Raw genomic sequence first — 15006 nt, 5'->3', positions numbered from 1 at the left:
AGGAGCTGCGGGAGGGACCGGGGAGAGCTCCGGGGAGGGACCGGGGAGAGCTCTGGGGAGGGGACCGGGGAGAGCTCCGGGGAGGGACCGGGGAGAGCTCCAGAACAGGACCGCGGGAAATGCGAGGAGTGACGGCGGAAATAACCAATAGACTCTCAGGACAGAAGAGTGACAGGCACAGCAGCCAATGGGCGTTCGGCGCTTTCCTCCAGCCCCGCCCCGCTGGGCCCGCCCATCGTTTCCCGGGCGGAACTTCCCCGCCCGCCCCGATCGGCAGAAGAGCCCGGGCAGGGCCGGGCCGGGTTAGATGGGGCCGGGCAGGGCCAGACAGGGCCGGGTAAGGCAGGATCGGTCAGTCCCGCCGCGGTGCCCCGGGCGCTCCCCCCGCCGCAGCCCCCGCTCCGCCGCTGCCGGGCCGGGCCTGGCGCTGGGTCGGGCCCCGCGGGCTCCGCTGCTGCTGTCGAGGGCCGAGGGAGCCGCGAGCGGGGCCGGGCTCGGCGCTCCGAGGGGATGGGCAGGGAGGGGCTGCGGGGGGCACAGGGGAGGCCGGGGGGGTCCCTGGGAGCCCGCAGGGAGCAGCGAGTGCCCTGCGGAGCCGCCGAGATGCTGCCCGGGCTCTGCCAGCAGATGGATCCGGGCCGGCTGAGGAGGGAGCTGCGGGACAGCTCGGGGGGCGCGGGGGCCCTGCCTGGGGGCGGCACCCACGAAAGCCGCTCTCCCTCCCTCTGCCGGCGGGCAGGGCAGGGAAAAGCCAACGGAGGGCTCGGCCCTTGGCGTGGGGAGCGGGAGAGATCCCTCCCCGAGCACCAGCGCGGGCAAATCAGACTCCCAGTGGGCGTGGGAATTAAATTGGTACTGCCGGAATGAGAGCAGGAGAAGGAGAACTAAACCCGACCAAGCCCTTCCCCCCACCCCTCCCTCCTTCCCAGTTCTCCTCCTCCCCCCTCAGCGGAGCAGGGAGCTGGGAATGGGGGTCCCAGCCAGTTGTTGGTGCTACTGCTCAGGGAGAGGGGTTGGGGTCCTTGCCCTGCTCCCCTGAGGCTTTGGGATTATCCTCTTTTATCCTCTTTTTTGATGCTGAAACAAACTGCGGAAATTTTCTGATTTTTTTTCCCCCCAGGTTTTGGATACATGAGAAAATAAATCATTCTACCTCTATGAACAGAAACTGCTGGAAGGTTCCAGGGCCAGCCCAAAATTGGGCTCAACACCCAAAAACATGAAGGAAAAGGAGGGGACAAGGTTGAGAATTGGTGGTTGTTCCATGAAATGGTCCAAGTGTCTCAAATCTGAGGAAAATGTGAGTTTGGGGGGTGGAAAATGACCTGGGGATGGAGCCCCTGTGGCTTTTTCCATCATGTGATTGGGTTTGGTTTCCTTATTAAACTGTCCCAGCTGAGCCCGTGGGGATTGGCATTTCCCCCTTGGATTGTGTCCCCCAGCCCAGGGTGGAGCAGAGTGTGTGAGCAGCTGGGAGGGATCAGCTGCCCCCGGGGTTAAACCAGGCCAGGGTGGGGGGTGGGGGGTGCTGAGCACGGGGCTGGGACCCTCCCAGCTGCTCCTGCCCCGGGGACACCCTCAGCACCAGCCCGGCTGTGCTCCTGCCCAGGGCACCCTGGGCAAGGCAGAGCCCGGGGGGATGAACGTGCCCCGGGGTCCCAGCGCTGCTCCGGAGCAGGAGGCAGTGCCAGCCCCTCCCGGGGCCAGCCAGGCCTGGAGCCACAGCCTGGCAGCTGGGCAAGGCCAGCCCGCAGGGAGGAAGGGCTGGGGAAGGCGCTGCCACCCCTGGGGGGGCACAGAGGGGACAGGGGCACCCTCAGCTCCTCCTGCCACCACCTCAGCTTGGACAACACCCCGAGCTCCTGGGGCCTGCACAGCTCCTGCTCCAGCCCAGGGCTTTGCCAGGATGCTCCTGTGCTCCTAAAATACAGCACAGAGAGCTGATAATCCCCCCAGGCACTCACAGCTCTCCTCAGCAAAGGAAAACTCATCCCATAGGAGTTATCCTTTTAATATTTATAAGGAAAAATAAAATTAGAATAGAACAAGGATCAACTGACACAGAGTGGAAATACCTGTGGCTGCTGCTGTCCAGTCAGTGGCAACTGCAAAGGGTTTCTGTGCTTATTAAAACTCTATAAACCCCCCACATCAATGCCCAGCAGGTGTTCTTACAATCACCACAGTAAATAAAATTATTCCCAGCCCCTGCACCTGGTACTTCCCCCACAGGTAAAGATTTTCCAGGTGAGGACCCCCTGCCTCTGTTTGCAAAGGGAAGACCCAAAAGGATGTTTTTTCCCTGTCCAAATGCTGGAATTTTCAATAAGGTTTCACTGATGCAGCATTTTGTTCCTGTCCCCCATCCCCAAATCCCTCCTGCTCCAGGCTGCAGCTTGGGGCATTTTGGAGGGAAAACCAAGGGGGGGGTGGGGGGGAAGAGGTGGGAAAAAAGGTGATGGAAGCACAGAAATGTCTCTCCCTCACAGATTTCCCCTCCTTTCCTCTCTCCCAGGTGTCTTGACTCCCACCCCCAGGCCTGTTTTGGATCAAAGCTCCAGGAGATTCCTCTGGGTGGGGGCACAGCAGCTCCCAAACCCCTCCCAAGGGCCCCTCCAGCCCTTCCCCCACCGGCCCCCAGTGGGTCAGGGGGGGATGGAACCCACCAGCCTTCCCCACCCAGAACCATTTCCCAGCCCTGGGCAGGGCCTCTGCTCCAGGGAAAGGCTCCTTCTCTCTCCCAGCACAAGAGGGCAAAGAAAAGCAGCCCCAGCGCAGCCCCAGCTGTGGGTGCTGAGCAGCAGCTGCAGCTCCAAAGCTGTTCCTGGGCTGGGAAGCAGGAGGGGGATGCAGATGTTTCCTGTGCCCTCTGCCCAGTGCAGAAGGAGGGGCAGAGCTGGGGAGGGCAGAGGTGGTGCTGGGGCCGGGGGTCTGTCCCTGCAGCAGGGCGGGGACACCCCTGGCTGTGCTCAGGGGGGCTTTGCTCACCTGGGGCTGCATCCAGGGCTCTCAGGGACCCCTAACCCTGACCCCCCAAAGGTGCTGCTGCAGCAGCCCTGGAAGCAGCTGTGGGACACACCCCACGGGGGTTGGGGGGAAGAAATCCCCAGGAAGGGACGTGGGAGGGTGTCAGGGGATTTTGCTCCCTGTTCATCAGGTGCTTGAGGCCACCAGAGAGCAGAGCCAGGAAAGGGCCTCGTTTGTTTGTGCAGGTGATTGTTGGACAGGGATGGCAGCGCTGGTTCCCACATTCCCTTACTCAGCTCCCACATCCCCCCTGAGCGTCTGTCCCAGCCCCATTTTCTCCAGGCTCCGTGTGACCCTGAGCTCTCCCCGGGCTGTCACACCCTGTCCCTGCCTTGAGGTGACCCCGGGGGGGTGGGTGACCTGGCGGGGGGCACAGGATCCTCCTCAGCTCCCGGAGATGCCGTTCAGGCTGGGACAAGCGGGCTGTCCCCTCTGTGCCACCCACCAGGACACTGCAGAGGGGGATGCCGAGCCCTGTCAGGGACATCAGGGATCAGGTGGGAAGGGGCACCATCCCCCCCAAATAGCCCCTGGGGGCAACTCCTCTGCCAGCACAAGGGACAGCGCCAGGGTGGCCGCCAGAGCCCAAATGGGACAGTGGGGGCGGCTGTGGTGAGGAGCCCCCATGTCCTGGAATGCCAGATCCTGTTCAAGGAATGGGCATGGAAAAAGGGGGAGATTTAAGGCATCCATCACTCCCCACCCCCAGAGCCCGAGGCAGGGTGTCCTGGGGCAAAGCTCCCTGGGGAGACACCCCAAGTCCCTGCAGCCTCCCTGAACAGGGGCAGGGGGAGCTGAGTGTCCCTGAAAAAACTCCGTTCCATCCTTTGGGGGTCCCAGCGTGGGGTGTGGGACAGCAGCCAATCAGAGCCTGGAGAAAAGCCCCCCCAGGCCCCTTCTCCTTCAGTCCGGGCCTCAGTTTGCCCACCCTGAGCAGCCCTTGGGGACCCAAGGGGTGGCATCAGCCCACCCCCATCAGCACCCCCACCAATCTGGGGGCCCAGCAGACACGACCCCCCAGTCCCTGCACCCCTGGGATGGGGCGTGGGGGGTTGGTATCCAGAGGAAGGAAAACCAGGGGAAATGACACGGAGTTGCAGCACGAGGTACTGAGAGGAGAAAAGTGTTTCTCACTTCCCAGAATGGTGAAAATAAAAGATCAAGGTGTTGATCCTGACCTCTAAGAGATGAGAATCAATAAAATATAATTGATTCCTAAAATGTTGAAATCAAACAATAAATATCAGATGTATTTAAAAAATATACAAACACAGTGTTGTGGAACTGGCAGGTATTCAGTTCAAGCCCTGGGGAATCCTTTTGCCTGCCCTCTAATTAGGAGCACTTTATTAGGTTAATTAACCACTGATTCATTACTCTCTTTGTTCGTCTGACAGGCACAGGCCAGCACGGGCTCCACAGGCTGCAGGGCTGCTGCTCCTGCCAGCACTCAGGGCATTGGTTTTATTTGCCCCCAAAAGGGAAAACAGCCCCAGATCCCTTTGGCCGAGCGGAGGAGGGAACAGATTTGCGTCAAAAAGGACCATAAATCTGTTTTCCCCACCTTGGGAAGAACAAACCAAAGAGAACTGAGGCGAGACCCGCCTCAGTCCGGCCCTGGAGCGCGGGGAAGTCGCGTCGCAGCCGCTCCGGCTCCGGCAGCGGCACCGCCGGGTCGTGCCCGGCAGGGGCGGGAGGTGGAGCCGGGCGGGAACGGGGAGGGGAAGGGGAAGGGCCCTGGGGTAGCCGCTCCGAGGGGGCCCCGCCAGGCCGTGGCACTGAATGAGCCGCCCCGCGGGACGGGCGGGTGGGGATGGAATGAAATACAGAGAGCAGAGGAAAATACAACCAAAGAGCTGCCCCGGGGGGTCTGCGCCGCCCGCGCCTGGAAGAGCTCCCGAGGGACGGGCGGGTGGGAATGGAATAAACTACAGACAAGTGAATAAAATAAGTAGAACAAAAAGCTGCACCACGGGGTCCCCGGCTCCCGTGTCACTGAAGAGCCGCCCCGCGGGACGAGCGAAGTGCAAATACAAAGCAAAGAATGAAGGAAATGGAACAGAGATCGGCACTGAGGGGTCCCGACTGGCACTGACGAGCCGCCCCGCGGGACGGGCCCTGTCGGGAGTCACCGGAGATGGGGGCGAGGTCGGAATAGAGCAAAATGCGGAGGATAAAAAAAAAAAACCAAAAGAGCCGCACCGGGGGAGTCTCCGCCACCCGATAACTGAAAGAACTGCACGGCGAGACGGGCGAGGAGGAGCGGCGGTGAAGTAGTCGCCCTGGGTGGGGTGCGGGAATGAAATGGAATGGAATAAAATATAGAGAGTAGAATAAAATGCACTCAAGGAGCCTTCCCGAGTCACCGAAAGAGCTGCCCCGAGGGACCCGCTCTCAGGTGTTGTCAAAGGGCTGCACCGAGGTCGGACGGTGTTCGGTGTCCCCGAAAACGCCGCATCACTGGGCGGGGACAGAAGGGCGGCACCGAGGGACGGGAAGTGTGAACGGAATACAATATACAGAATAAAATACAATAAAAGAACCGCACCGGGGAGTCTCCAGTGCCCCGTGTCACTGAAGGAGCCGCACAGCAGTAACTACAGAATAAAATATAACGAAAAATATAAGGAATAAAACATCTGCGACAAGGAGTTTGTGCCGCCCGGTACCTCAAAGAGCTGCCCCGAGCGATCAGCGGGGCGGCCCCGGGGGGTGTGAGGGGGCGATGAGCGGCACCGAGGGGTCCCCGACGGCCCGTGACACCCAAAGAGCCGCCCCGAGGGACCGGCCGGGGCCGAGCGGCGGCTGAGCCGGAGCCGGGAAGCGACTGGAGCGGCGGAGACGAGCGGGGTGTTCCCAGCCGGGTCCTCTCAGCCCTCGGGCACCGGGGGGGCATCGGGGGGTTGTTCCCAGCCGAGTCCGCTCAGCCCGAGGGCACCGGGGGGACATCAGGGGGTTGTTCCCAGCCGAGTCCGCTCAGCCCAAGGGCACCGGGAAGACATCGGGGGATTGTTCCCAGCCGGCTCCACTCAGACCGAGGGCACCGGGGGGGCACTGGGGGGTTGTTCCCAGCCGGTTCCGCTCAGCCCGAGGGCACCGGGGGGACATCGGGGGGTTGTTCCCAGCCGGTTCCGCTCAGCCCGAGGGCACCGGGGGGACATCGGGGGGTTGTTCCCAGCCGGCTCCGCTCAGCCCGAGGGCACCGGGGGGACATCGGGGGGTTGTTCCCAGCCGGCTCCGCTCACCCCGAGGGCACCGCGCTGGGGCCGTCCCGCTGTTCCCAACCAGCTCCCCCCGCACGGCCCGGACCCCGCCGAGCCGAGACACGCCGGGAAATCGCCTCCATGCACTAAAACCCCTTTTAATAAAGTGTTTATCCCGTGACCTGCCCGGCCGAGCAGCCGCATCTCAGTGCCACAGCCCGGGCGGGGATTGGAGCAGCGGGGGAACCGCTGGCGGCAAATTCGGGGCACAACAGCGGGGTTGGATCAACTTGGGCAGGTTCGAGCTGGGAGGGAAGCGCGGACAGAGACCCACGCGGGTCTCGAGAGCCCTGAAGAATTCCTGCAAAATACGCCCGAATTCCTCCCAGAATAGCTCTGAATTTCTCCCTCTCCGCTATCTCTGAATTCTCACCAAATAACAGAAACCTCCTCAAATACTTGCGAGTGCTCCGAAATACTTGAAAGCTCCCCAGGTACTTCGGAATTCTCCTAAAATACCCCTGAATTCTTCCCAAAGCCGTCTGAACTCCGCACAGGCTCCCACAGAGGCTCCTGTGTCTCTACGACCGGGATTCGAGGGAGATGAAACAGGTGAAATTTCCACTGAACAATCAAATTTACCACACACCCCTCCCCGTAATTAAAATTTTCTTCTGATAATCGAACTTCCTCATTAAATTTTCAGTCTCCCATTAAATTTTTTGTTCCATAATTAAAGTTTTATCTCTCAAAATTTTCTCCTCCATTAAAATTTTCTTCCGCAAATGAAGTTTCCCGCTAATTAAAATTAAGTGAAAATTAAAATTTCTTTTCATAAATTAAAGGTTCCTCTCCAATCTTACTTTTCTCCCCCCCCAGTTAAAATCTTCTCTCTACGAGTAAAGTTTTCTCCCCTCCTTAGAGTTTTCTGCCGCCATTAAATTCCCTCCCCAATTAAAACAATCTCCCCCTATTATAATCCTGTCAGTTAAATTTTCTCCTCATAATTAAACCCTTCTCCCCCAATTAAATTTTCTCTCTCAACCCTCCCTCTTCTCGTTCTTTTCCGCCCCGACATTCTGCAAAAACAAAACAGGAAGTATTCAAAGAATTAATAATTATTTCGATTTACTCTAAATGGAGTTTTTTCCTTGGGGAACTTTCCTGCAGCTCCACCCTCCAGCTCCATCTGCTTTTCAGCCCTTTCCCAACTTTTCCAGCTTTTCTCCTCAGCTGGGCAGGGCAGATTATCCAAAAATGTTGATTTGGGGGTGCAGGAGGGGGTCGCTCTGCTCGGAGGGTCCCCGAGGTGACCCCAGAGCGGCCACGAGGACCCAGCGCGGTTCCCTCCAGCCCTTTTGATCATTTCCTTAATGTAAACCCTTCAAAAATAAGTGTTTTGTAACTAAATCACCCACTGCGGGGTTTAACCACAAAGTCTCATTTATTTTAAATCGGTTTTGAGGTTTTTCTTGCAATCCGTGGCCTGACAGCACCAAAGAAAGGCTGTGGGAAGGGCAGGTCAGCACAGCATCTTCTGTAAGGGTATAAAGGTGACTGTGAGAGGAAGAAAAAGAAGAATAAACTTGAGAGTATGGGAAAAAATACAAACTAAAAAAGGAAAAAAATGAAAAAATCAGAAAAGTAAAAACTAGAATGAAATATAAAGACATAATAAAAAGAAATTATAATAGACTTTAAAAAAAAAGTAATTGCATAGTTTTTCCTACTGGGATTTTGGGGTTATCCTCTTTTATCGTCTTTCCTGCTACTGGAAGAAACTGGGGCAAATTCCTACTTTTTTTTTTTTCCATTTTCTGTTTTTTTTTTTTTTCAGGTTTTGGATACATGAGGGAAAAAAATAAAAGTATTTTTACCTGTATAAAAAGATGGTGCTGGGCGTTCTGGGACTGGCCCTAAACTGGGATTACCACCCAAAAACGTGAAGAAAAAGGAGGGGGCAACGTTGGGAATTGGTCATAAAATGGTCCAAGTGTCCCATGGATTTGGGATTCACATTTACTCCGTGGCTTTGCATCCCACAAAACTCTCCCCAGAGAGATTTTTGGAACAACTGGTCACCTCCATTCCCAGGAGAACCCCAAGGCTGTTCCAGGCAGGAACCTGCAGCCAGTGTGGGTTGGAGTGAGGCCAGGGCAGGGGTGGAGACGGGTGAACAACACACCCAGCACCCCCCAGGGGGGACTGTCCCAGGCCTGTTGGGATAAAAAGCAGCTTTGCTTCATTTCAGACCCATTTTGTGCCCTGATCCCTCTCCCTGAGTTTTTGGGGTCTGTGCAAAGGTTTCTGTTCCTCTGGCAACGCTCTGCAGACCAAGGGCTGGGGGCACAGGGCACAGTGGGGTTGGTTATTTGGCATATGGGGGGCACAGGGCACAGTGGGGTTGGTTATTTGGCATATGGGGGGCACAGGGCACAGTGGGGTTGGTTATTTGGTGTATGGGGGGCACAGGGCACAGTGGGGTTGGTTATTTGGCATATGGGGGTCATGGGGCACAGTGGGGTTGGTTATTTGGCATATGGGGGGCACAGGGCACAGTGGGATAATAGTTAATCAACAAAAAATTACTAATGCATAATTTAATTAAGAATACATTTAATAAGTCGCAACTAATGAAATTATAGATTAGATTTATCTGTGAATAAAAATGAATTATTAAAATAAAAATATTAATAAATAAAATATATAAATATATAAAAGGTGTAAAAATATGTAAATTACTAGGAAAATAAATAACTATTAAAATCACATACTGAAAAGATAATCAAATATTAGAATTAAAGTATTAGTAAAACTAAAATTTTATTTTATATATATATAAATTATATAAATAAATAAAGCAAATTATGCAATGACAATATAATCAAATAATTAGAATTAAACTATATTTTAAAATAGTATTTTGGTAATATTCTAATACAATAACAATATTTTAGTAAGTATAATAATTATAGAATAATATGTAATATATTTACATCATAATGTCTATATTACTCCATGTCACTGAAAGGGAGGAGGAAGAAGAGGAGGAGGAGGTGGGGGATGTACCTCCAGGAGCCCTTTCAGCTCCTTCCTCTCTCCCCCCACAGCCCCTTCACACCCCTCGGAGCAGCTTCACCCTCGGCAGTGGCTCTTTGTGGCTCCTGCGGCTGCGGTGACACATGGACAGCGACTCAGAGCCTGGAGGGACACGAGCCCACCCCCCTGCCGGGCTCTGCTCCTGCTCCAGACGGGCCAACCCCCCCGTTATCCCGGATCCCAATGTCCCGGGGGCAGGGACAGGGCACTGACCACCATCTGTGCCAGCCCTGCTGTGCCCCGGAGGGGCCCCGGTGAGTGACGTCCCTCGGCCCCTCTGCCCCATCCCAGGGGGGCTCTGCTTGGGGGGACGGGTTTGGAAGGGCCAATGTCCCTGATGGGGCTGGATCCCTTCCCTGCAGGAAATCCTGGGGAAGAAAAGGACCTTCTGTGCCTTTTCCTGAGCTGCTGGTGGCCAAACCCCAATGCTTTGCCCTCCAGAGGGTTTGCTGCCCACCCCCAGCCTGGGGCACAGTGTTGGCACCAGCAGGTTTTGTTCTTCTCACCCCATTTCCTTGGGAAGGATGGAAAATACAGCCAGTGCCCACGGACACCGTGCAGGGCTTCACCTGCTCAGCAGGGCTGGGGGGCCCTGCAGCCCCCTCTGGGATCACTCCAAACATCCCCAGGGCTTGGCTTGGGGGTCTCCCCATCCCCAGGACACCTCTGGGTGCAGCTCAGGGCAGGAGAGGGAGGGACTGAGCTCTGAGGCTCTGCAGCTTTGCTGGGACAAGTGAACAAAGAGGCACCTTGTGGGATTTCTGGGCTCCCAGAGAGCCTTGGGAGGTTTCCTCACTGAGCAGAGGGATGTGGGGGGGCTGCAGCTGAGGCACAGTAGTAAAAGCAGAGCAGGGAGCACAGAGGAAGAAGAGCTGCTTCCTCCCTCGCTCCCAGTATGGTCCCATTGCAGGTCCTCTCTGGTTCTGGGCTCTGCTGGGAGCTGGAGGGGTTGGGACACTGGTCCTGGTGGGCATCGTGGTGTGGCTGCTGCAGGGACAAGGTGAGGCATCCAAAAGGGATAAACCCCCCTTGAGTCCATGGTAAAATTCCCCAAATCCATGAGAGCCCAGCTCCAGGCAGGGACTGGAGCAGATTCCCCCTGAATTTCCAGCAGGGAGCAGCTCCTGGGCAGTGGCAATCCCTGAGGGGCAGGAGGGGAGAGCTGCCAGCAGGGGCTGATTGATGTGGGTTTGGGGGCTGAGCCACTGCAGGTCCCTCTCTCCACCCTGATGGTGCTTGCAAATACCCAGGGACTCCCTCTGTGTTGTCGCCAGGAGGAGTTTCCAGTGCTCCAAATAAAATTTAAATATAAACCAGAGGGACACTCGTGGTTGTGTGGGAATAAGGGCAGCCCCAAACCAGTCCTAAACCAGCCCTAAAACCAGCCCTAAAACTCCTGGTTGAGTGAGATTAAGGGCAGCTGGTGGTGGATCTTTGTCAAGAGGGAAGTTTCAGGTGGAATTCTGGGTTCCTGGATCCTTCCAAACCCCACTGGGGCTCCTCTGGGAGTGGCTGCAGATGGAGAATTTCCTCTGGGAGCACCAGTTGCTGCTGATCCCATGGGATTTGGTGCAGGCACATTGGCCATCACCCTGGATGCCAAACCTGCACCCAGAGCACAGCCAGAGCTCAGGGAAGGATTCCCATTCCCAGAGAGTGCTGCAGGAGCAGGGACCACCCTTCCCAGGAAACCTCCCACAGGCAGAGCCCAAACTGCCTCGACCCTCAAAGGAGGGGATATTCCCATGGGCTTCATCCTGGCATGGCCTCAACCCCCACCAGCACCTGCATCCCACAAATCCATGGGCTGTGTCCCAGGGCTTTGGCACAACCAGGAAAAGCAGTTCCCACCTCCTTAGATCTGGATCTACCTGTGCCTTCCTGCACTCAGCCCCAGCCCAGCTCAACATTTTGCTCTCCAGGAGAAGATGGAATGTACAGGGCATTGAAGAGGGACCCATTGAACCATTCCCAAGGTCTGGAACCTTCACTCTGGAGACCAATCCAGTGGTGCACAGACCTCCTGTAGCACAAGAGGAAATTCTGGAGGTGGGCAAAACAAGGATCACAGGCACCTCCACCCCACTCCCCACAGGGAATTCCCAAACCTGCTCCCCCAAAACCATCCCACACTGGGGATTCCTCTCCCCAGCTCCTCCCAGGTATTGATGGTGGTCAGGTGGGCTGGGTGGGAGAGGCAGGAGGCCTCATTCCTGTTCCATCCCATTCCTGCTCCATGACATAAAAGCACTTGCCCCCGAGGCCAATCCCACTCTCCAGGCAGCCAGGCAGGGCAGGAGTGGGGCAGGATGGGCATTTCTTAGCTGGAATCAAGGACAGTGCACCCACCAGGTGGATTACTCCAGGGGGTTTGCCAGGAGGAGGCTCCAGGGTGGCTCCTCCACCCTCAGCACTCACCCAGCTGGGCAATGAGGGTGAGGAGCAGCCCCACAACGAGCAGGGTGACCCTGATGGGCACCTTTTTGTCCTTGATGCACCTGAGGCTGAAATCTGGGGACAAACTGTGTGGAAAAGGCACAAAGAGCACCCACACCATCCCCAGCTCCCTGTGGGCACCTTCAGCACCTCCCAACACAGCCCAAAGCACATGGGGGGCTCCAGGCTCAGTTTGAGGGGGACCCATTCCATTTTTGGGGCTGCATTCCCTTTGTGCCCCTCTCCACCATGGGATGGGCACCATCCTCCTGACCCACAGCCTGTAAACAATTTAAACCTTCTTAATCCTTCCCCACATCTGGCAAACAACTTTGACATTCTCAATTGTTTCCCCTCACAGCTCTCTGAGCTAATTTTAGCTGCCCTCAAAACCCTAAACCACAACCCCAAAACAAGAACTGGTTCTTACTGGTCCCTTCCTCTGCCCTCCCCTGCACTGGCTCTATCACAGCAGCTGAGTCTCACCTGTGCAAACCAAGCCAGTTCCTGCTCAGGGTGGGAATTGGGGAGTGGGAAATGCCTGATTTGGGGCACTTTCCTGCCCGTTCCTGCACTTTCCTATACCCGGTTATCCTGTAGCAGTACCCCCCTGCACCCCCTTTCCTGGCCATCCCACCTCTTCCAGACCCTCCTTTTCCTTGATCCTAAGACCCCCTGACCTGCACTCCAGCTTTTCCCAGCACGAAGTCCCTCCTTTCATCTACACCAAACACCTCCAGGACCCCCATTCCCAGCCATCCCAGGTCTTTCCTGCCAGGAAAGTCAAGCACAATTTTCCCTTTGCCGGGTTTGGGTGATTTCAGCCTTCAGAGAACCAGGACTCGCTTTGTTTTCCCAGGTCACCCTTGGCTCTGCCATCTCTGTGTGCCCTGGAAAGGTTTTGTCTCAAGGACTCGCACAGCTCTGAGGTGTTTTCAGCCCAGACCCCCAGGTCACCCCACAAGGTGCTTCAGCCCCACCTGAGCCCACCCCGTCTCCCCACCCTGTGCAAGGCAGGTCGTGGAGCCCCCAGGACAGGGGATGGTCCCTCTGGACCTGCCTCCTGAGGGGCTTCTGCCACCCCTGGGGGGCACAGAGGGGACAGGGGCACCCTCAGATCCTCCTGCCACCCCGGGGGGGCACAGAGGGGACAGGGGCACCCTCAGCTCCTCCTGTCATCAGCTGATCTCAGACAACACCTCGAGCTCTCAGGGCATGCACAGCTCCTGCTCCATCCCGGGGCTGTCCAATGATGCTCTCATGGCTGAAATATAAAACTACAAAAAGCTAATAATCCCCAAACTCTCCCCCCACAGGCATTTTTCTAAGCCTGTTTCTTTCCTCAAGCCTGTTTTTTGTTCAGTGTTTCCTGTCCCAGCCTGTGCTCAGCCCCGTTACTGCCGTGACCTCCCACATCAGCACATTTTCCCACTGCTGCTGCGGCCCCGGCTCCGAGCGAGGGGGAAGGAGGAGCCCTCGGGCAGCTGCTCCCTCCGCGGGCCCTGGGGAGGGGACACGGGTCCCACCTGCGCCGGGGCCGCGGCCGGGCCGGGCCGAGCCGAGTGCCCGCCCCCCGCCCGCACTTTGTACAGAACCCGCCTCCCCCTCCGAAACCCCCGCGGTTTGCGGGAAACAGCCCTGCCGATGTGCCCGGAGCCGCCCCTTGAGCAGTCCCACCCTGGCGATGTGCCCGGAGCCGCCCCTGGAGCATTCCCAGCCCTGGCGATGTGCCCGGAGCCGCCCCTTGAGCATTCCCAGCCCTGGCGATGTGCCCGGAGCCGCCCCTGGAGCATTCCCACCCTGGCGATGTGCCCAGGCTCCGGGAGCGCAGGGAATCGCTGCGATTCCGACCCGGCTGGAGCTCCGTGTCCCCCTGAGCTGGAGCGACTGTGCCCTGCGGAGGAGCCCGGGATGGGGCAGAGACCCCCCCGCAGCCCGGGAGGAGCCCAGGCCGGAGCAGGGGATGCCCCAAGGAGGCCGAGCCCCCGCGGGAGCCCCTGCAGAGCCCCAGGAGCAAAGCCCTGGTGTCCAGGGCTGCCCCCCCGGCCCAGCGGGGCGGGTTTAACCCCAAACTCTGCAGCCAAGCCTGTCCCGGGGCAGCGGCCGCTCCGTGACAGCGACCCGGCCCGGAGCGGTGCCGGCAGGGACTGAGGGCAGGGGGGCACAGGGACCCTCCGGCGCCCCTCGCTGCCCACGGGGGAAAACGAACGTTCCCGGCGGTGACATCCAGGGCAGGAACCAGCCATGCCATGGCCCTCGGCTGCTCCATGTCCCCGGGGCCATTCCCTGTCCCTGGCCATCCCTTGTCTCTAGGCATTCCCTTTTCCTGGCCATTCCCTATCCCTGGCTATTCCCTATCCTTGGCCATTCCCTATCCCTGGCCATTCCCTGTCCCTGAGCTCTGCAGGGCCGGGAGTGTCAGTGGGACCCGGGAGGTCCTGGCTCAGCCCTGGCTCACAACTGCGGCCCCGGCCAGGCCCGAGGGGACCTGGGGGAGAACAACCCTGAGCCCCAGCTGGGCCAGAGCCACCCAGTTCCACCCAGTGGGGCCCAGGGCACTCCCAGCATGGGCTCAGTGCCTCCCAGTCACCTCCAGTGTCGCCCCACTCACTCCCGTATGATCCCAGTCCCCTCCACCATGATCTCAGGTGCCCTCAGCATGGTCTCACCTGCCTTCAGATGCTCCCAGTCACTCCCAGTATGATGCCAGTATGACCCCAGCCACCCTCAATGTGGTCCCAGTTGTTCCCAGTACGATCTCTGTCACCCCATTCTGGTCCCGGTGTATCCCGGTGCCCCAGTCTATCCCACTCCACCCCAGTCCATCCCAGCCTGTCCCGCTCCGTCCCGGTCCCTTCCCGGCACCGCCGCCCTTTCCCGATCTCGCCCCGAACCAGCGGGTTTAAGGCCGAGTTTCACCGCAGGGCGCGGGAGTTCAGCCCAGCCCGGCCCGGGGGTCCCGCAATTCGTGGCCGTGGAGGGTCCCAGGGTGTCCCGGGGGGATCCAGAGGGGTCCCAGGAGGGGTCCCAAAGGGGATCCAGGTGAATTCCCGGGAATTTCCCAGTCCCCGCCTCCCCCGCGCTCCCTCGGACACTTTCGCCTTTCCCGTCTCACAACCTGCGCCACCGGGATCTGCCCAGATACCGATGACGTCACAGGCAGATCGGGCTGCCATTGGCGATCGGGAAACAGCGAAGCCAATCGTGCGGCCGGAGGCGGCTCTGTGGGCGGGGCCTGGTC

At 58.0% G+C, this 15006-nt stretch overlaps 1 long non-coding RNA gene across 1 annotated transcript; it reads left to right on the top strand.

Annotated features, from left to right (window-relative positions):
- The first annotated feature begins 248 nt into the window (after positions 1 to 248).
- Positions 249 to 4271, top strand: LOC139685220 (uncharacterized). The gene is made up of 3 exons (XR_011700056.1): positions 249 to 337; positions 1121 to 1300; positions 2516 to 4271. It is a non-coding gene; the product is annotated as an uncharacterized lncRNA (long non-coding RNA).
- The last annotated feature ends 10735 nt before the right edge of the window (positions 4272 to 15006 follow it).

This window comes from Pithys albifrons, unplaced genomic scaffold (genome assembly GCF_047495875.1).
Source record: "Pithys albifrons albifrons isolate INPA30051 unplaced genomic scaffold, PitAlb_v1 scaffold_44, whole genome shotgun sequence".
NCBI lineage: Eukaryota > Metazoa > Chordata > Aves > Passeriformes > Thamnophilidae > Pithys > Pithys albifrons.
Note: the sequence above shows the minus strand (reverse complement) of the source record. Positions and strands in the feature narration are given on the sequence as shown.